At 37.1% G+C, this 18,493-nt stretch overlaps 1 pseudogene; it reads right to left on the bottom strand.

Moving 5' to 3' along the window:
* Nucleotides 1-10,411: 10,411 nt before the first annotated feature.
* Nucleotides 10,412-11,222, bottom strand: LOC114084601 (small ribosomal subunit protein eS1-like; annotated as a pseudogene).
* Between the last annotated feature and the right edge of the window lie 7,271 nt (nt 11,223-18,493).

Below are 18,493 nucleotides of genomic sequence, written 5' to 3'. Positions count from 1 at the left end.
AAGAATTGAATAGGTAAAAAAACTTGAGATCAACCAAGGGACAGGGAAATATCAAATTCTCCATCTATCCATGGACCAACTTTAAGCAGGGTTAGTGCCTTCTCTGGCCTTCCTTGGAGGAAGGAAATAATTTACTTCATTTATACAGATAAAGATTAAAATAATGCAGTTGAGAGCAAATATCGATTTGTAACTCAACAATTCTACCAATTCATTTTCCTAAAGGAAAACAAATGTTTTCATAGAGAAAAAGTCATAGAATTTCTCCCTCATTGACCCACAGAGAAGAAATCTTTGAAATCTCAAATCTCTGATTTCCTTATCATTCTGATGTCATATTAAATGATATCTCCTAGGAGAGGGCTTCTAACCTCCCAGTATAAAGTGGTTGTTGCATTATTCTATCTTATAAATCCTATATAAAACATTTCTTTTTTAAAAAGAATTATGATGAAACACCTTCATCCAATTACACACAGATATTATACCAACATCATCAGGTCCTGCCTGGGATATGTAGTATTACTCATTCCTTGGGCCTAAAGTTTTACTGTCCTTGTTCAAGTTAAAAACAAAACAAAACAAAATAACAAAAAAAAAACATGTATTATCATGTTGAAAACATTGTTTTAGGTCCATTTATCTAAGAACTATAAAAATCTTTCTGAATTCATGGAATAGTAATATTCTATTAAAGGCAAGAAGATTGAAGCTATATATAGAACATGAGTGAAGAGAATAGTAAATCTAGCAGGATTCCTTAGATGTTCCATAATATTCACTTTAAATTTCTTCTAGTTCAGGTGGATGATTAGAGAAGATAAATAAAGAGCAAAGTTTACTGATTTGTGTCACCCATATAAGCTAAAGTGACTATATATAGATGGTATCCATATCTCTTTCTGCAAATCTGAATAGCTTATTTGGGAAGGATCAGAAACATAAATAAAATATAAGGAGGTTCCATATATTCAGGCTTACTATAGTGTTGAGACCTTAAAAGGTCATATGTAAAGCATATGAACAAATAAGTCATATGTGTATGTGTGTATATGCATACAAATATGCACATTTGTCTTTCATATATACATAATACACATTACATGACATTCAAACTTCTAGTAATCTAAGCAGTGCAAATTAAACCAATTAGATACACTTTAACTCATAATCATAAAAATCCAAAATGACAGTAAATGCTAACAAGGTCAATTCTTTAGCATTATGTTGGATTGAACCTAGAGATTTTTTTCCAAAGACTTTTCTAAGGTTATTTGGGGTGGGAATGAAGAGGTAGAAAACAACAAACATCAAGACAAAAGAGATACAAACCTATGACAAAGAAAATTCAATACATTCTGGCAAGATTAGAGGCTCTTGGAGCAGAGTTGCTGAATAAGCTTGCTGAAGTGATTAGAAGTTCAACATTGTGCAGGAGGAAAAGGACCTGGATAAGTCCTGAATGATGGCCCTGAGTAGTATGGAGTGTGGCAGTTAGGAAGAGAACTGGAAATAGGAATATTAGACATCCATGCATAGAAGAACAACCTTTCTTTCCATGGCCAGACTATTGGCAGACAGCTACATACTGCCAGAAAAAAATTTGTTGAATACTACTTTGTTCAAGATTGTCACTTAAGCAAATTGGTTTAATTTTCAAAGAAAATCGGTGAACTAAATATTAATCTTTATCCCCAAATGATGAAACAGTAGGAGTGTAACAAACTTGCCCAGGATTTCCAGACACTGAATGATGAATCAGAGATTTGAATCCATGTCTCATATGAGTGGTCCCCACTAGGAGGTACCAGTCTGGTTTGCTGCCTCTCATTCCTAGCCAATAGAACATCAGATATTTCTTTTCTGCGGAAATTAATAAGAAGAGATTCTAGTCACCATGGAGAGCAGAAGTATGAAAGTGATTGCAAAAAGAAAGGATAATGTTTAAAAAGCTACAGATGGAGCAGCCCAGGAGCTCCCTGCATGGAGAGAGGATGGAGAAAGTTAGACAACTTGGGTCGAGGAGCTTGTGAGAGGTGAATTCCGTAGAATCACTTCAAGATAGAATCCACAGACAGGTGATAGATGGAAGGTAAGTTTTGAAGAAAATAATAGTTTTAATACTGCAATGGGTGACAGATGATGCCACATATAAATGGAAAACATTTGAGGAAAAACATCTGTGATAGGAATTTTTAGCACTTCTTTTTGAACAGAAAAGCTTTGAAATACTTATTCGGCATTCAAATGGCAATTATGATTCTGAGTTCATAGAAAAGGTACATATTAGAGAGAGAAGTTTAAATTAAATGAAATTCATTCAAAGCCACAATTTATTTCTGTAAGAAGACCCAGTGATGTTGAAATGATATTTTTAAAGATACCTTAAAGAGTAATTAAAAAATGAGAAAGAGTTCCTGGTCATTAAACGTATTTGGGGTGGGGCTAGGGCTTTGTGGTGAAGCTCTCACCTGGAACTCTGAGGCACTGGGTTCTATCTTCAGCACCACATAAAAATAAAGCAAAGGTATTGCATATATTTTTAAAGAAGTATTCAACTGTCCAAACAAAGATAGTAAAAAATATTATCTTTGGTACTTTTGGCTTTTGTTTTTGTACCAGGGATCGGATGCCAAGAGTGCTTTATCACTGAGCTATATTTCTAGTCCTTTTTTATTATCTATTTTTGAAACAGGGTCATACCAAGTTGTTAAGACTGTCCTCAAACTTGCAATCCTCCTGCCTCAGCTTCCCTGGGATTATAGGTATGTACTACTGGTGCACAATTTCTCTTGTACTTTTTCAGGCAAATTCTCTAAGTTCTTTCTACCATCTCTAGTTATTTACCATGTATTCCATCCTCATGTATTTAATTACCAAGGCTTCTTTCTTGATTTATAATTGTTTATTTTATGATAAGCTGCAGAAACTTTAACTCTTATTTGGAAAAAATATATAAAAAGAAATTTAAAATGTGAAGAAATAATTGGGAAGGCTATCTTCAGACTGTATGGGCTACCAAGGATAGATCACAGTGAGTGAAATAATCTACAAACATTTTAATTCTAGTAAATTTTTAGAAAATAGCAGCTATAGGAAAGCTAATATAGTTTTTGCAAAAAAGAAAGACAAATTCTTCTTTGATGGTCTGGTAGAACTCAGTTGAAAATTTATCTGTTCCTGGACTTTTACTTTGTTGGTATGCATTTGATGCCATCTTAATTTTATTGTTGGAAATTGATCTGTTTAAATTTTCTATGTCCTCCTTATTCGATTTGGGTAGGTCTATAGAAATTGTAGATGTCTTCAAAATTCTCTATTTTATTGGAGTATATATTTTCAAAGTAGTTTCTTCAGCTGCGTGACCAGCACACTAGCTTCATACTAGAGGTTCTAAGCATAGAAGTTAACTAGTGAGATCAAAATAAAGACACATAAACTCAATTTACCTTTTTCTTTGACCAGGTCTGAGACAGCTCCCCCTCTGGCTCCTGCCTCGAGCCACCCAGTGGGGCAGCGAGGTTTACACAAGAGACTAGCAGGAGAGAGAGAGAGAGCATGCCAGAGAATGACTTTTTATTGGGGAACAAGAAATTCAGGGGAAAATTCCATCCAATGAAGGTCGAGGGGGACAGCATTCCAAGGTCAGGGTCAGTGATTGGTCTCAGGGTCAATGGTCAGTCACACCCCCACACGGACGGGCTCTCGCACCTAGAAAGGGTGGGGATTAGTTCTGACACAGTTTAGCCGGAACACCTCACACCCAGTCAGGGAGGTTCCCAATCACGTGTGAGAACGGCTTCCCACAGTTTCTGATTAGTATCTGCAGTCATATTTCCCTTTTCATCACAAATTTTAGTGATTTGAAGTTTCTCTTTTTCTTCATTAGTGTGACTAAGGGCTTATCAATTTTATTTATTTTTTCCTAGAGAGTGTATGTTGATATACAGACTTTCTCACCCAAATGTCGGATGACCCTGCTTTCAGTCCTTCATCAACCTGCACCTGCATATATGAAGTCATAATACACAATACACACATACACACACACACATACACACACACACACACACATACAAAGACATACAGAGACACAAACTAAATACACATGCTGAGACATATGCTCATCACCATCTCCTTTTAACAGCACCAGAAATACCCACCAGATATTACAAAAATATACACAGAAATCCAAAGATATACAACCTCATATTCCACATATTTGTACCAGGTTCACATACACCACACAGACAATTCAGAAATACCACAGATAAATTTATCCACATTTCATACACTCCATACAGGGATATTTGATAAATACTCTCCTTTAAATCAATAAATCACATATGAATTTTCCATTACCTGATCCCTCTGAGAATATCCCTAGCAGAGAATTAAGGGAGATAGAAGCCTTTCTCTCACTTTCCACATGTTTATTTTCCACCTCACTTGGCCAATAAGCCCTTTGCATACCCAGTGTATATGAAAAAGGAAAAGAGTCATGAAACTTCACTACTTGCATGACAGAGTGGAGAGGGGTGTGGCAGTCTTATGATATAAGGAAGAAGAGTCTTCTTCATTTCAAAAAGAAGGCAGGAATTCAAACCATTGCCTTTCTAAGAAGACACAAAAGAACTCATAGCAGACAGTAACATCGGCTTGGACCATGTAGCACAAGAGAAAAGAAAAAATGATTCAGCCCAGCAGAGATGCCTTTTCTGGAGGAAACCCCTGAGTGAGTGGTGGACCTGGAGAGTGGCTACAGATATATGGGTTCATGCCAGGTTTCCCTAGGTTGAAGGTCCTTCAGGGTCACGTGAAGCTTGGGGTCAGGGAGGGCTTTAGCTAACAAGCTTTCCATCTTGAATTTGCCATTATGAGGAACCAAAAGAAGGGGAAAGAAGAGGAGAGAATGAAGCAGAGGGAAATGGAAGAAATGACCTCTGGGTACAATTATTAAAACTGTTGGAGATGATAACAGCCTTGTGGAGATGCAACCAGTATAGGTAGAGTTCTGTGGGAATCCTCCTTTTCATGTCTAGAGTTATGAGCTGCAAAATTGAAGACTGATGACCATCTGGTAAAAGTTTATGGGGAAGAGAGTTCTAATGACAGAGGATTTAAAGGGATATTGTAGTTTGGATTCTTATTCCTCATATCTCTACATCTCATTTATTGTGGGCTTGATCACCTGGTGCTTCATGTTATCCTCCAGTCCAGATAACCATCACTTCATTCAACCTCTTTTATTGTGTGCACTTCCAAAGGTGAATTTTAATTTTTGTTTGTTAATTTGCTATCTGCAATTAGAGGAACAAAAATGATCATGGAAGTCGAAAAAATGACAATTCACTTATTTATATGCATATATATGTGTTGTATACCACTTTTCCCTGTATGCCTCTTGAATTATATAATTTTGTGAATAATCAGTAATAATACTTGTTAGTTTTTCATTTTCTTCCTTTTGTCCCTCTGATAAAGAAAGACAAAGTAATGGACGAGACTTAAATTTTGTCTTTGGAATTGCATACAAGTAAATAACTTGAATGAAGTGAAGTAGTGTATCTGGACTGGAGGGTTAAGATAATGAGTCTGATGTTCAAGCCCATGATAAATGGGATATAGACTTGAGGACATGAAAGTAGAAGTCTAAGTAAGAAGCGAAAGTATTATGTCCTTTAACTCCTCAATACTTCATTTTAATTTGTGAACATCTCTCACTCCCTTATATCCAGATATTCATGTGGTATAATTTGATCCTCTAAATTTTACCAACTTGACACTGACAAAAGACAGTGGAATTTTTTTTCTTTTACATTTTTAAATAAATTACCAAGATGAAATTTTGTTGTAAATGTGCCTATTATTCATTGGCTAAGGTAAATAAGAGCACCCAGAGGAATAGGTCTATGGGTTAAAGAAAAATGCAGGAGATTAGAGACCGAGGGAGAATACATATCTACACTAAAAGACGAGGTGCATTGCACACTGGGTGGGAAGTAAAATAATCTGCCTCAGAGATCACACTCTGAACAAGAGTTTCCACAAGACAGATTGGGCCCTGGGACAGAGTCCAGGAGAGTAAGATTTTCAGGCTTGACAAAAACAGAATTCCTGAGAAGGGGGTAGGTATGGTGAAGCCCAAGGTTGTCTTCTTCCTGCCAATGAGGAAGTGATGAGGAAGAGGGGGTAAAGAGATGAAACTAGCTGTGAAGATGCAGGAGACTGTTGCCAGGAGCAGGGAAATTCAATAACTGCTAGGGAGTGTATGAATTGGTGAGATGTTCTCAAACCCACACCTACATTCCAATATGCCTCTCACCTATATTTCTTCATACTGAAAGTAGCACACTCATGAGATAGAGCCTTTACATTTTCAATGAGAAAAGCATGATTCTGAGTCTGAACCTCTCTGATACTGCCATATTCTCATCATTGAGTATGTTATAGTATGAGATATCCTGGCCACATAAAAGAATTTGCTTTATTTAACTCATATCTTCTCTTTCTAAATTTGATTATGAATATAAGGTTCAAAAATAAAAGTTAATAACAGAATTTCCGCTATATGAATGGCATCTTCTTAGGTGATGGGTTTGGGCAATTTTATAGTACTGTGAACACTGCCTGGATCCCTGGAGTGTGTGATGTCATCAATAGGTCATAATACACTGCTGAGGCCTTAGAAATAACTGGTCTCACAACAATCCTGATGCTGTACTGAGCAGTGACCAATCCTGATGCTGTGCTGAGCACTGCTCGGGACAGAGATTTGGCAAATAACCTCTCCTTATGTTATGTCATGGTTTTGAAGGTATTGATTTTATTCTCAGTCATCATCAACTAACACTTCAAGCATTGAACTTCAGAGAGAAAGTTAGCTGGTCTGAGTAAGCCTACAAAGAGTTGCACCATGAAGGAAGGGAAAACATCTAGAAAAATACCTTCATCATCCAGCCACCAAAGAAATCAAGTATATGTAGATAATATTCCAGGCATAAGGTAGCCAGGAACTGCCTTCTAAAAAGAGAAGAGAGCAATTCTAATTTGTTATAGATGACATGAGGCCAGAGGGAGAAAGCTCAAGAGAAGTGGCTGAAGAAGGGACAAACAGCTGTTTGCCTGTAGAGTTCCTGAGGTCTTCCCGAGGACCCAGGTTGTCTGTGAGTGAAGAGAAGATTGAGATGATCCAGGTCTTGTCTTTGTGGCTTTGGCACCAGGCCACATACATCCAGTCACTCTGTGTGTCACAGATACAGTGATTGGTCTAAAAAAACTTTCATTGATCTCTTCCTAAAAGAAATGGGTAAATAAATGTTACATATTTTCTTATAGAACATATTCTTGCTAATTAAGATGAAAGCGTCTCTTAAAAATGAGAGGAACACTGAAAAACATTTAAACCATTAAAAACTGGTTGAGCAGAGATAATGGTAAATTTGTTCTGTTTCAGATTATGAAGACGCAAATGTGGGGCTTACTTGTGGAATTGAAAGAATAAAAGAACACACAAAAACAAAACACTACTTATGATGGCTAAGTGGAGGAGATTAGTTTTGGTGTGTTATTGGAAAAGAGACAGTTGTGATTAACATGGAGATTAAAACTAAGCAAGTCACCACTAACAATCACCAGTGTTCAATGGTGGTTGTGGGAATTTTGAGACCCATGCTAACATTTGAAATTATTGCTCATGTATATAAGGATAATCTGACATTTCCAACAATGTTTGGGTCTTGTGTGTTATGGTGAACTTTCAATAAAATCAATATATATTCAAGATATTATTGAGAATAAGCTATAAATTCTATATATATATATATATATATATATATATATATATATATATATATATATATATATATATATATTATTCACACACACATACACATCAAACAGATAAATAGGTCAGGGGATGACATTTATTTACATATAAGATGATTGAACATATACATCATACCAGGCAGGCTATTTGCCTGTTAAAATCATATATGGAGACTTGGAAGATAACAGAATTGCTAGGTGGCAATTCCTGATCCCCTCACAACATAGAAATATGACAGTGATAAAACAATAGATTTGAAAGTTGGGTGCAAAAATAAATGTACTAAAACCTAATATTACAAAGTCTGTGAACTGGGGACACTTTAAGATTTGTTACCTGTGTAAAAAACTAAAAGGACAGTTTGTCAATTTCTAATTCCTCTTTTCAAAACATGATTTTGCTTACAGACATTGATTTTCAAACCTTCATATTTTTTGATATTTTCATAAGATTTCACAAATACACTGATTGCTCTAGTCTCAGATATTTCATTAATTACATCAAAGAGATAAACCCCTTAAAAATGAACAACACACGCAAACACAAACACACCAAGTACATACATAGAAACACTCAAGTCCTTCATCACAGGACAAGAAATCAATGCTTGTAGATAGAGGCACCAACTAGCTTCATTCTCACCCAAACTATAGTACTCCCATATTCCCATTTGTAAGCACCAGTCCACCATCCATTGATCCATAAAACAATTTTAACCAACGTGCTATGAACTTACTCAGGCCAAGCTCACTCATTCACCACGCACCATCTGACTGCAGTGTGTGCATAATATACATGCCAGAAACATCAATGAGAGATCTTGATGATGGTGTATAGTCAAATACTGGCTGAGGTGCTTGGTTAGCATTTTAAACATGGACAGTGACAAAAGATCACAAATATCTACTGTCTTCAATAACTAAATTTTACCATATTTCAGGCTGTGATTCACTAAAATGTTAGATGGAGAGAATGACAGTAGGGAAATGCAGGGGAAGATGAGGTGTGCCCAAGACCTTCCCTGAGGTTGGTGGGTATGAGAAGTCTTGAAGGCAGGGTCTGGGGGAAGCACAGATAATTGAAACATACCAGTTCCCTGCTCAAGCCAGAGGTAATTGTAGAGAACAAAATAAGTATCTGGGTGAGGGAACTGGAGAAGTAGGTTGGGGATGAATGCTAGGAGGTGAGCAGCTGTTTTAGCTGTAAGTTCTTATCCCTAAAGGAGCTCTAGAGTTTGCTCAGTTATTTTGGTTCTTCTGGGTATGCAACTGTGCCTTGGAAACCAAGAATAAAATGTGTGAGTCTTTAGGCTATTGTTGCAGAATTTTCAAAGCAAAATTGGGAAAACTAATAATAATAATAATAATAATAATAATAATACTTCATAATCTCTAAAACCTTTAGGAATAGAGCTTTAGAGGATGGCATGGTGTCCAATCCAAATCAAGGAAGTATAATGCAAATCTAACATACAATAATAATAATACAGTGCTTATATAGGTTTGCTGTTTGGCAGGATATGCTATTTATTTTCTATAAATTCAGGGCCATATCTATTCTTAGAACTCAGCAAATGATATTCAAATTTTTTGTTTGTATAAATGTATGTACAAAATTTCTGCTATAGCTTTATGATCTTTGTTCCATTTTTTAGGAGCTTCAAATTCACACATGTACTATCTCAATCCCATGTAGTCATTGCAAGACAGTGTCCTGGTCCTTGAGGTTAAATGTTCATTCTCTGATTTGGATTACTTCTCCTGAGACTCCTCTTTCCAGATAGAACAGTAAAGTCTAGGTTAGTAGAGCAGGAATCTGAGCACACCTGAAGAAACTCCGCTCAGCATCTCTGCTCAGTCCTTGAAAGAAAGGCATAGATTGGACACAATCCTAACCTTCACCTCCTCCGTCCTTTGTTGGAACTCTGGGTCTCTGTTTCTGTCTCATCAAAAGGATCTTATTGTGAATAACTTTGTATTTTGTGGGGGAATGGAGGGACTCTGTGGCTACATTTTGTTGAAAAATATCAAATGTCAGAGTTGAGAAGAGGCGAATTCATGAGAAGTGTCACTTCAATATTGTCATTCAGAACTAAAAGCAAAGAACAAACAAAGTTGAAATGTGTCTAGTAGTAGCCCAGTAATGTCTGGTACGTAAAAATGTTAGACCTATGACTTGTCAGTCAACCATCCTTAAGATGGTCCTATAGATAATGACTTGTGCAAAAGGAGTTAAAACCTAAAACTACAAAACATGCGACTATAATATCAATTCCTCAAACACAACAAAAAACATATTTTAAGTTGTAGGAAGACATAATAATCCACAATTTTATAGGAATGGTATACAAGTATGTTTAAATATAAAAAACATAATCAAAATTATATCATGAAATAATTTATTAATCAGTGGTTTCAGAAATGAGTAACATCCTAGAAAATTTATTTCATTTTGCGAATGAATGAAAACACTCTATAACTCCAGGATGGTTGGTTTCTGGGCCCCAAATATATATGACATGCGAGTTCAGAGATAAAAATCTTCTTTCGATTCCAATTTTTTTTCACAAATAGGACTTTTTTATTGGTCACTATTAAAAATTTGAATTTTAAACAGATTCTTGAACTGGTGATTCATATCCATCAGCTCGTTCAACTTTAGCACCTGTCTCATCTCCTGTAGCTTTTCCAGAACTACTACCTTCACCATGAAGCTCCATGAGTTTTCCCAATTCAAACTTGGGCTTCTTCAGCATTTTTACTTTTCTAACAAAGACATCATGAAGAGGATAAATTGATTGGCAAGGCTTCTCTATGTCTTTCCCAATGCTGTCTGGAATCAGTTTATTGACAACTTCTTTCAAGTCATTTGTCTGCACTTCCCGGGTCATGATTTCCATCATCGTCTTCCGGATTTGGCAGACCTGCTGGTGCTGAGCGTAGGAAGTCTTCCGTGTCTGATTGTTGCGTTTTTTAGTAAAACCAACACAGAATAGACGTAACCATCAGTAGTTTTGACATCAACATGAGCCTTGATCATCATCTGCCATTTTTTGACCATGGAACACATTTTGTCACAGAAAGATCCATGCCTTGGAAGTTGGTCAGGCAGTTTTTTCCCTGAACATCCTCAGTAATTAGCGTGAACTTCCTAAATGCAACTTCATCATTCTGCAGATCAGCAAAACTCACTTCAAACACCCGACCCTTGAGGCCATCAGATGCAATTTTGGTCCCTGGGTCCTGATGACTAATGTTTTTCCAATATTTCTTATACTGAACAATGCCAGTGCTTTCACATAATACCAATCTTTCTTAGAAAATGGATCAACCACTTTCTTCTTGGCTACCTTCTTGCTGCCTTTTGTAAGGCGCTTGTTCTTGCCTACCGCCATGGTGCTGCTCAGAGAGCCAAAAGGCTCGAGTCCAATTTAATGAAGTTTGTGCATTCAAAGATATGGCTCTTCCCATTGGAAATACAGATGCCAGAAATCAGAAAAATGAAAGATTTTTATGATGTATTTTAAATCTTGGATGCAGTTCAATTGAGTCAAAGGAGAGAAAGCATGCAAGAATAAAACACCCAGCCACTCAGAATGTGCTCTTGTGTTGGGACTCTTCTGTGACAGGCTCTGAGTGGGATGAGTGGAGACGACAAGCTGAAAACATTGTGTGAGAGGAGCACACTGTGTGGTGTGAGAAAGGTGTCACGACTAAATAATAAGTACTCTCTTTATACAGAAGACACACACACTCATACAAATACACACATATACACAGAGATACACACTCGTCATGATCCCCTTTAAACTGCACCCAACACAGAACATACATAAAATTGCACAAGACATACTACACATTATGCCAAGATCACATCCCAGATAAGACATGCCACACAGATAATTCTCATACATCACAGATATGATGACCCACATTCCACATGCTCGTACACAGGATGGCCATCCTGCATTGTTACATTTGAACATTTCTTTCTTAGAAATCAATTAATTACATCAAAGTGTTCCATGACCTGGTCCCTCTGAAATGCCTCTAGTTCAGAATTCAGCAGAATCTGATTTTTCTCTCCTTTCCACATGTCCATTTTTCCACAGTCTTGGCCAGTGAGCCCTTTCCATCCTCAGGGCAAGTGAAAAAGGATGGTATGAAGGTTTACTATATGCACGTCCAAATAAATAGGGCCATGTGTGTCTTGGGAGAGACAGAAGGAGAGGAGCCCTCTGAAAAGAAGGCAAGAATTCAAACCATTGCCTTTCCTGACAGTTGACCATATACCATGTGTCCACAAAAGAACATAAATGAGCAGTGACATTAGCTTGGACAGTGTAGCGCAAGAGGGGAGGAAGGGTGTTGGCAGAGCAGCAGAGCTGTGGCCTCCTCTGGAGGAGAGTTCCAGGGCCATTTCCCCCGAGTGGCTGGCTTATGGGTCTGCAGAGTGGCTGCAGGTGTATGGGTTACTGCTGGGTCTTCCCCAGCTTGCAGACCCTCCAGGATCATGTGCAGCAAAGGGTCCATGAGCACTTTAGCTGCCAGGCCTTCCAACTCACCTATGCCAAAATGAGGAGGCAAAGGAAGAGGAAAGGGAAGAAAGAGAGGAGGAAGCAGAGGAAAATGGAGATGGCAAAGAAGCAGACAAAATTAAAGTTTGTCTTTGGAATTACACACAATTAAATAAATTGAACTGAGTGAAATTTTATGCTGAAACAATAAAGGATATCTTTAACCTCCATGGATACAATGTCTCCTGGATGGATTAGGGACATGTGGTAAGTATGGTTGGATGTGAAAAAAACATGACAACTTCAACAGCAATACTGTGGATTTAAATCCTTTCTTATCATTAAGCATTTTTTTACCCTTTCCAAATAAGTTCTTTTATTTTGAAAATGGAGACTATATTACTTAACCTGATAGTATTTGTGAGTACAGGTAAAACGGCCTGAGTGTGTGGCATAAGTGATTACTCAATGATTTTTTCACTTCATTTTAACTTTGAGACATTTATCTGTGAGCTGAATATATGGATATATTACAAATTTTTAATATACTCACTTCAGAAACCATAATTATTACCTATTACTTTATTGCATGATTTGGCTTTTGGTTTTTAAAATCTACCAACTGTGAATCACAACTTACTTTCTACATCTTACTTTATATATACATACCATATGTTAAATGGTAAGCTTCATTCTATTTCTTTCTGATTCCTATTTATTCTGTTATGACCTTGTTCAGCATTTCTATTTTACACAACTCAGTTTTCCATATTCATTTTTTTTGCAGTGACTTGCCTTGTCTTGGAGTTCTTGTTCATTCAATCGGGTTGCCTAAGTTTGTAGCATGAAAAATAACCCTAACCCTAATCCTACCCCCTTACATTTTCATTTCTCCCCCCCCCCACCTTCAACAAGACAGAAAACAAACAACCCTTGACCTTCTGAGTCTGGCTTATTTTGCTGTCCCATGTTTCATCCATTTTCCTGCAAATGACAAAAGTTTCATTTTTCTTTATTGGTGAATAAAACTGCAGTGTGCATATATCCATTCGTCAGTTGATGGACTCCTAGGCTCTTCCCAGAGTTGGGTTATTCTGAATTGTGTTATTATAAACACATGTATATATGTTTATGATATATGTATGTATCACTATAACATGATGAATTTTATTCCTTAGAATTATACTGAGGAGTGGTAAAGCTGAATCATGTGGTGGTTCCATGCCTTGTCTTATGCAGAATCTCCACACTTATTCCCAACGTAGTCCCAGCTAATTTACAACTTCACCAACAGTGTGAAAGTGTTCCTTTTTATCCACATCCTCTCCAACACTTACTATTGTTTGTATTCTTGATGGCTGTCATTCTCACTGGTGTGAGATGAAAGCTCAGTGTATTTTCTTTTTTTATTGATTTTATTTTTTAAAATACATGACAGCAGATTGCATTACAATTCTTATTATACATATGGAGCACGATTTTTCATATCTTTGTATATAAAGTATGTTCACGCCAATTCATGTCTTTATTTTTTTATTGATTTTATTTTTTTTGAATACACAACAGCAGAATGTATTTCAATTTTTATTACACATATGGAGCACAATTTTTCATATCTTTGTATAAAGTATGTTCACGCCAATTCATGTCTTTATACATGTACTTTTTTGTATTATAATTCTTATTACACATATATACCACAATTTTTCATATTTCTGTTTGTATATAAAGTATGTTGACACCCAATTCTTCATACATGTACTTTAGATAATGATGTCCATCACATTCCACCATCCTTGCTAATCCCTGTTCCCTCCCACCACTCTTCCCTATCTAGAATTTATCTAATCCTCCCATGCTCCCCCTCCCTAATTGGTAATGATGTTGAACTTTAAAAAAATATTTTCTAATCCTCTGTATATCTTCTTTCGAGAAAGAAGATATGAACTGATGTGTTTCTTTTTATGTCAAATTTTTTGGTTGTTGTTTGGGTTTTTTTCTGTTTTTTTTTTGTTTTTGTTTTTTTTTTGTTGTTGTTATTGTTGTTTGTTTTGTATGAATGTTTAATCCAGAGGCACTTAATCACTGATTTATATCCCCAGCCATTTTACTTTTTTAAAAATTTCAGACAGGATCTCTTTAATTATTTAGGACCTTGCAAAATTGCGGAGGCTAGCTTTGATCTTATGAACCTCCTGCCTCATGAGTGGCTGGGATTACAGGTGTACACCACAATTCACAGCTTTGGTGTCAAATTTTTGAGTTCTTTATGCATTCTGGATATTAATTCTATTAGAATATTTGTTGGCATAGATTTTTGTGGTGAGCCGCTTCTGCTGTTTCTGCAGACTATGGTCGCCATTAGTAGATGGCGCCGGCTTCCACTGTGGTCTGTGACAAACAACTCCTTATCTAGGAGAGTTGGCACATGATTTTTCACCACCCTGTGAGAAAGCTCCACGCGGCAGCTTTGCATTGGGGCTTGGGATGCTTTATTAAGGCTGGGAGGGGCATCCGAGAGTTAGAAGAAGAAATATCAAGGACCTGAATAAACTGCTGAAAGAAGATTCCTGAGTTGCGTCTTCCTTGCGGGCAAGGGGTCGCGACAGATTTTCCTCTCAAATTGTAGTTTTTCTCTTTGCATTCTTATTTTCCTTTGCTCTATAGAAGTTTTTAATTTGATGGCATCTCATTTGTTAACTCTTGGCATTATTACTTGAGCTTTAGGGGATGGACTGTGAAAGCCATTGCTTTTACCTACCTGCTGGAGTGTTAACCCTACACTTTCTTCTAGATCTTTGATCCATTTTGAGTTGATTTTTGTTCAGGGTGAGAGATAAGGGTCTTCTCATTCTTCTACATATGGATTACCTATTTCCCAAGCACTATTTTTTAATTTATATATGACAGTGGAATGCATTAAAATTTATATTACACATATAGAGCACAATTTTTCACATCTCTGGTTGTGTTCAAAGTAAATTCACACCAATTCATGTCTTCATACATGTACTTTGGATAAAGATGTCCGTCACATTCCACCATCATTGCTAACCCCCTGCCCCCTCCCTTTTCCTCTCATCCCTCTGCCCTATCTAGAGTTCATCTATTCCTCCCATGCTCCCCCTCCCTACCCCACTATGAGTCAGCCTCCTTATATCAAAGAAAACATTCTGCATTTGGTTTTTTTGGGGTTGGCTAACTTCACTTAGCATTATCTTCTCCAAAGCCATCCATTTACCTGAAAATGCCATGATTTTGTTCTTTTATTGCTGAGTAATATTTCATTGTGTATAAATGCCACATTTTTAATTCATTCATTTACTGAAGGGCAACTAGGTTGGTTCCACAGTTTAACTATTGTGAATTGTGCTGCTCTAAACATTGATGTGTCTGTGTCCCTGTAGTATGCTGTTTTTAAGTCTTTTGGGTATAGACTGAGGAGAGGGATAGGTGGGTCAAATGGTGGTTCCATTCCTAATTTTCCAAGAAATCTTCATACTCCTAGCATCATTTTTTAAAAAACTGTCTTTTATCTGGTATATGTTTTTGGCAGCTTGGTCAAGGATCAGATGAGTAAGTTTGCTCTGTGTCTTCTATTCTCTAACATTGGTCTATGTAGCAGTTTATATGCCAGTATCATGCAGTTTTTGTTACTATAGATCTGTAGGAAAATATGAAGTCAGATTTAACAATGCCTCCAACATTGCTTTATTGGCTTAAAATTACTTTGGCTATGTTTGGTATTTGGTATATTCTCCCCATTAAATTTTAGAAGTGTTTTTGCTAGTTCTGTGAAGAATGTCATTGATATTTTGATGTGTATTGCATTGAGTCTGTATAATGGTTTTGTTACTATGGACATTATAGCAATATTATTTCTGCCTATCCATGAACATGGGAGGTCTTTTCCTCTTCTTCTGTCTTCTTCAAAGACTTATTCAATGTTGCACAGTTTACTTAGATTACCAAGGTGAAAATTAGTTGATAAATGTGTCTGATATTCAGTGGTCATGGTGAAAAAGAGAACACCAGAATAATGTGCCTGAGGGGTAAAAGAGACTGATAGAGCTGGGTTATAGCAATTTTTAAGATTCAGAGAAAACACATATTCAACTTAAAAGATAAGGTACATTCTATACTGGGTGAGAGGCAAAATAAATCTGCCTCAGAGCTCAAACTCTGTACAGGACCTACATGTTTCCAGAAGATAGACATGGCCTTGGGAAAGTATCCAGGCACATGAAATGCTCAGGCTTGACAAGAATCAAATACCTGAGAAACATTAAGTGTGGAGAAGCCCAGGGTTACCGTTTTTCTACCAATTTGGACATTGTGAGGAAGAGTGACCAAAGAGACAAGCCTGGCTGTGAAGATGCAGGAGACTGTTGCCAGGAGCAGGGGACATTCAGTAACTGCTGCTGTTGTGTGGATGGATGAGATGTTCTCAGACCCACACCTATATTCCAACATGCCTCTCACCTAGGTGTCTATATAATGTTAACAGTACTAATGAGATAGAGCCTTTAGTTTTTCTATGAGACAAGCATGGTTTTGACCCTGAGCCTCTCTGGTACTGCCATATCTTCACCAATAAGGAGACTGAGGAATTCATTATCCCTAGACTTGCTGAAGAATTTACTTTGCTTAATCCATATCATCTCTCTAATAATGGTATTAACTGCAATTTATTAAAGTTCAAGTTAATGATAGAATCTCCACTATATAAAAGTGACCACCTTAGGTGATGGGCTTAGCAATCCTGCAGTACTGTGAACACTGCCTGGACTGTGCTGATGTCACCAACAGATCATAATACACTGCTGAGGCCTTAGTGACAGCTGGCCCCATAGCAACACTGATGGTGTGCTGAGCACTGCTTAGGATAGCAATTTGATGAACAGGTAGCTTCTTTCCATATTATTCATTCTTTTTGAAGGCAAAGATTTAATTCTTAGTTGTCATCTACTAAATTTTTGAGAGTTGAGTTTCAGAAAGAAAGTTACCTGATCTAAGTAAACTTCCAAAGAGTTGCACACTGAAGAGAAGGTAAAAGAGGAAACATGTAAATGTGATGTCATCCCTCAGCCTGCTAAGAAGTTGAGAGGTATGTGTTAGCATTCTCTGAGCCTAAGATAACTAGGAATTTCATTTTGAAAATGGAGATGAATGGATTTTCAGTTCATGGCAGAGAATGGCAAATGAAGGGGAGAAAAATATGACGAGAAATATTTGAAGGAGGAAAGGAGGAAAAATGGGCTCCTATTCTCTATATTTCCTGAAGTCTTCCTGAGGGCCAGATTGTCAAGATTCAGAGGATCCAGGTCTTCTCTATGTGGCTTTGGATACAGGCCACCCCCACAAAGGCACAGTATGTCTGCCACAGACATAGTGGTTGGTCCAGATTATTTTTCTTTTCATTAGACTTCCTCTGAATGTAATAGGGGAAACATATGATGATATAAGTCTTCTAATAGTACTTTTTAAAAAAAATTAACCTGCTTTTATTCTTTTCTTATTTTTGAACCATGGCAAAATACATTTCCTTTTTACAAACTGCCACAGTGTGTCACATTTCTCAAACTTGATCTTCTACACACCTATGTTTCCATGTTTTTCAAACTATCCCATAGACACACCTACTGTAAAGGGCAGGCGAGCGTCGGAGGAAGAGACCACCAAGAGACTGTCTCATGCAACAGCAAAGGGTTTATTGGGGGTCTAGCATGCTGGGGCTCAGAGCTCACTTGAATAGAGCAAAGAGCCCCAAGAACAGTTTAAGCAGAGCTTATATACTTTCCTTGGAGAGAGCAGGGAGGGAAGTTCATTGATGGGTCAGGGTGAGTGTGCGGTTTGCGTGAAACCTGGTAAGGGAATACATTCTGCAGTTTGGCAGTTGGGGACAGCACATTCTGGGAACAAGATTAGCAAACAGTTCTCAAGATTATTAACATTGCATTCCCCACTTCTTCTTCTGGCTACTTTTAATCATAAAAGTGATCGTTGGGGGGTGTCACATTCTATGTCTGCTAGTGGGGTATATTGTTGTCTGATTATCATAAGTTTAACTTGTCCAATTTGAGCTTGGAGTAAAGAAATTACACGGTTGAGCAAACAGGGTCCTACAGTTAGCAATAATATGAGGATTA

This window comes from Marmota flaviventris, chromosome 5 (genome assembly GCF_047511675.1).
Source record: "Marmota flaviventris isolate mMarFla1 chromosome 5, mMarFla1.hap1, whole genome shotgun sequence".
NCBI classification, from domain to species: domain Eukaryota; kingdom Metazoa; phylum Chordata; class Mammalia; order Rodentia; family Sciuridae; genus Marmota; species Marmota flaviventris.
The sequence above is the reverse complement of the archived record's forward strand: the minus strand, read 5'-3'. Positions and strand labels throughout refer to the sequence as shown.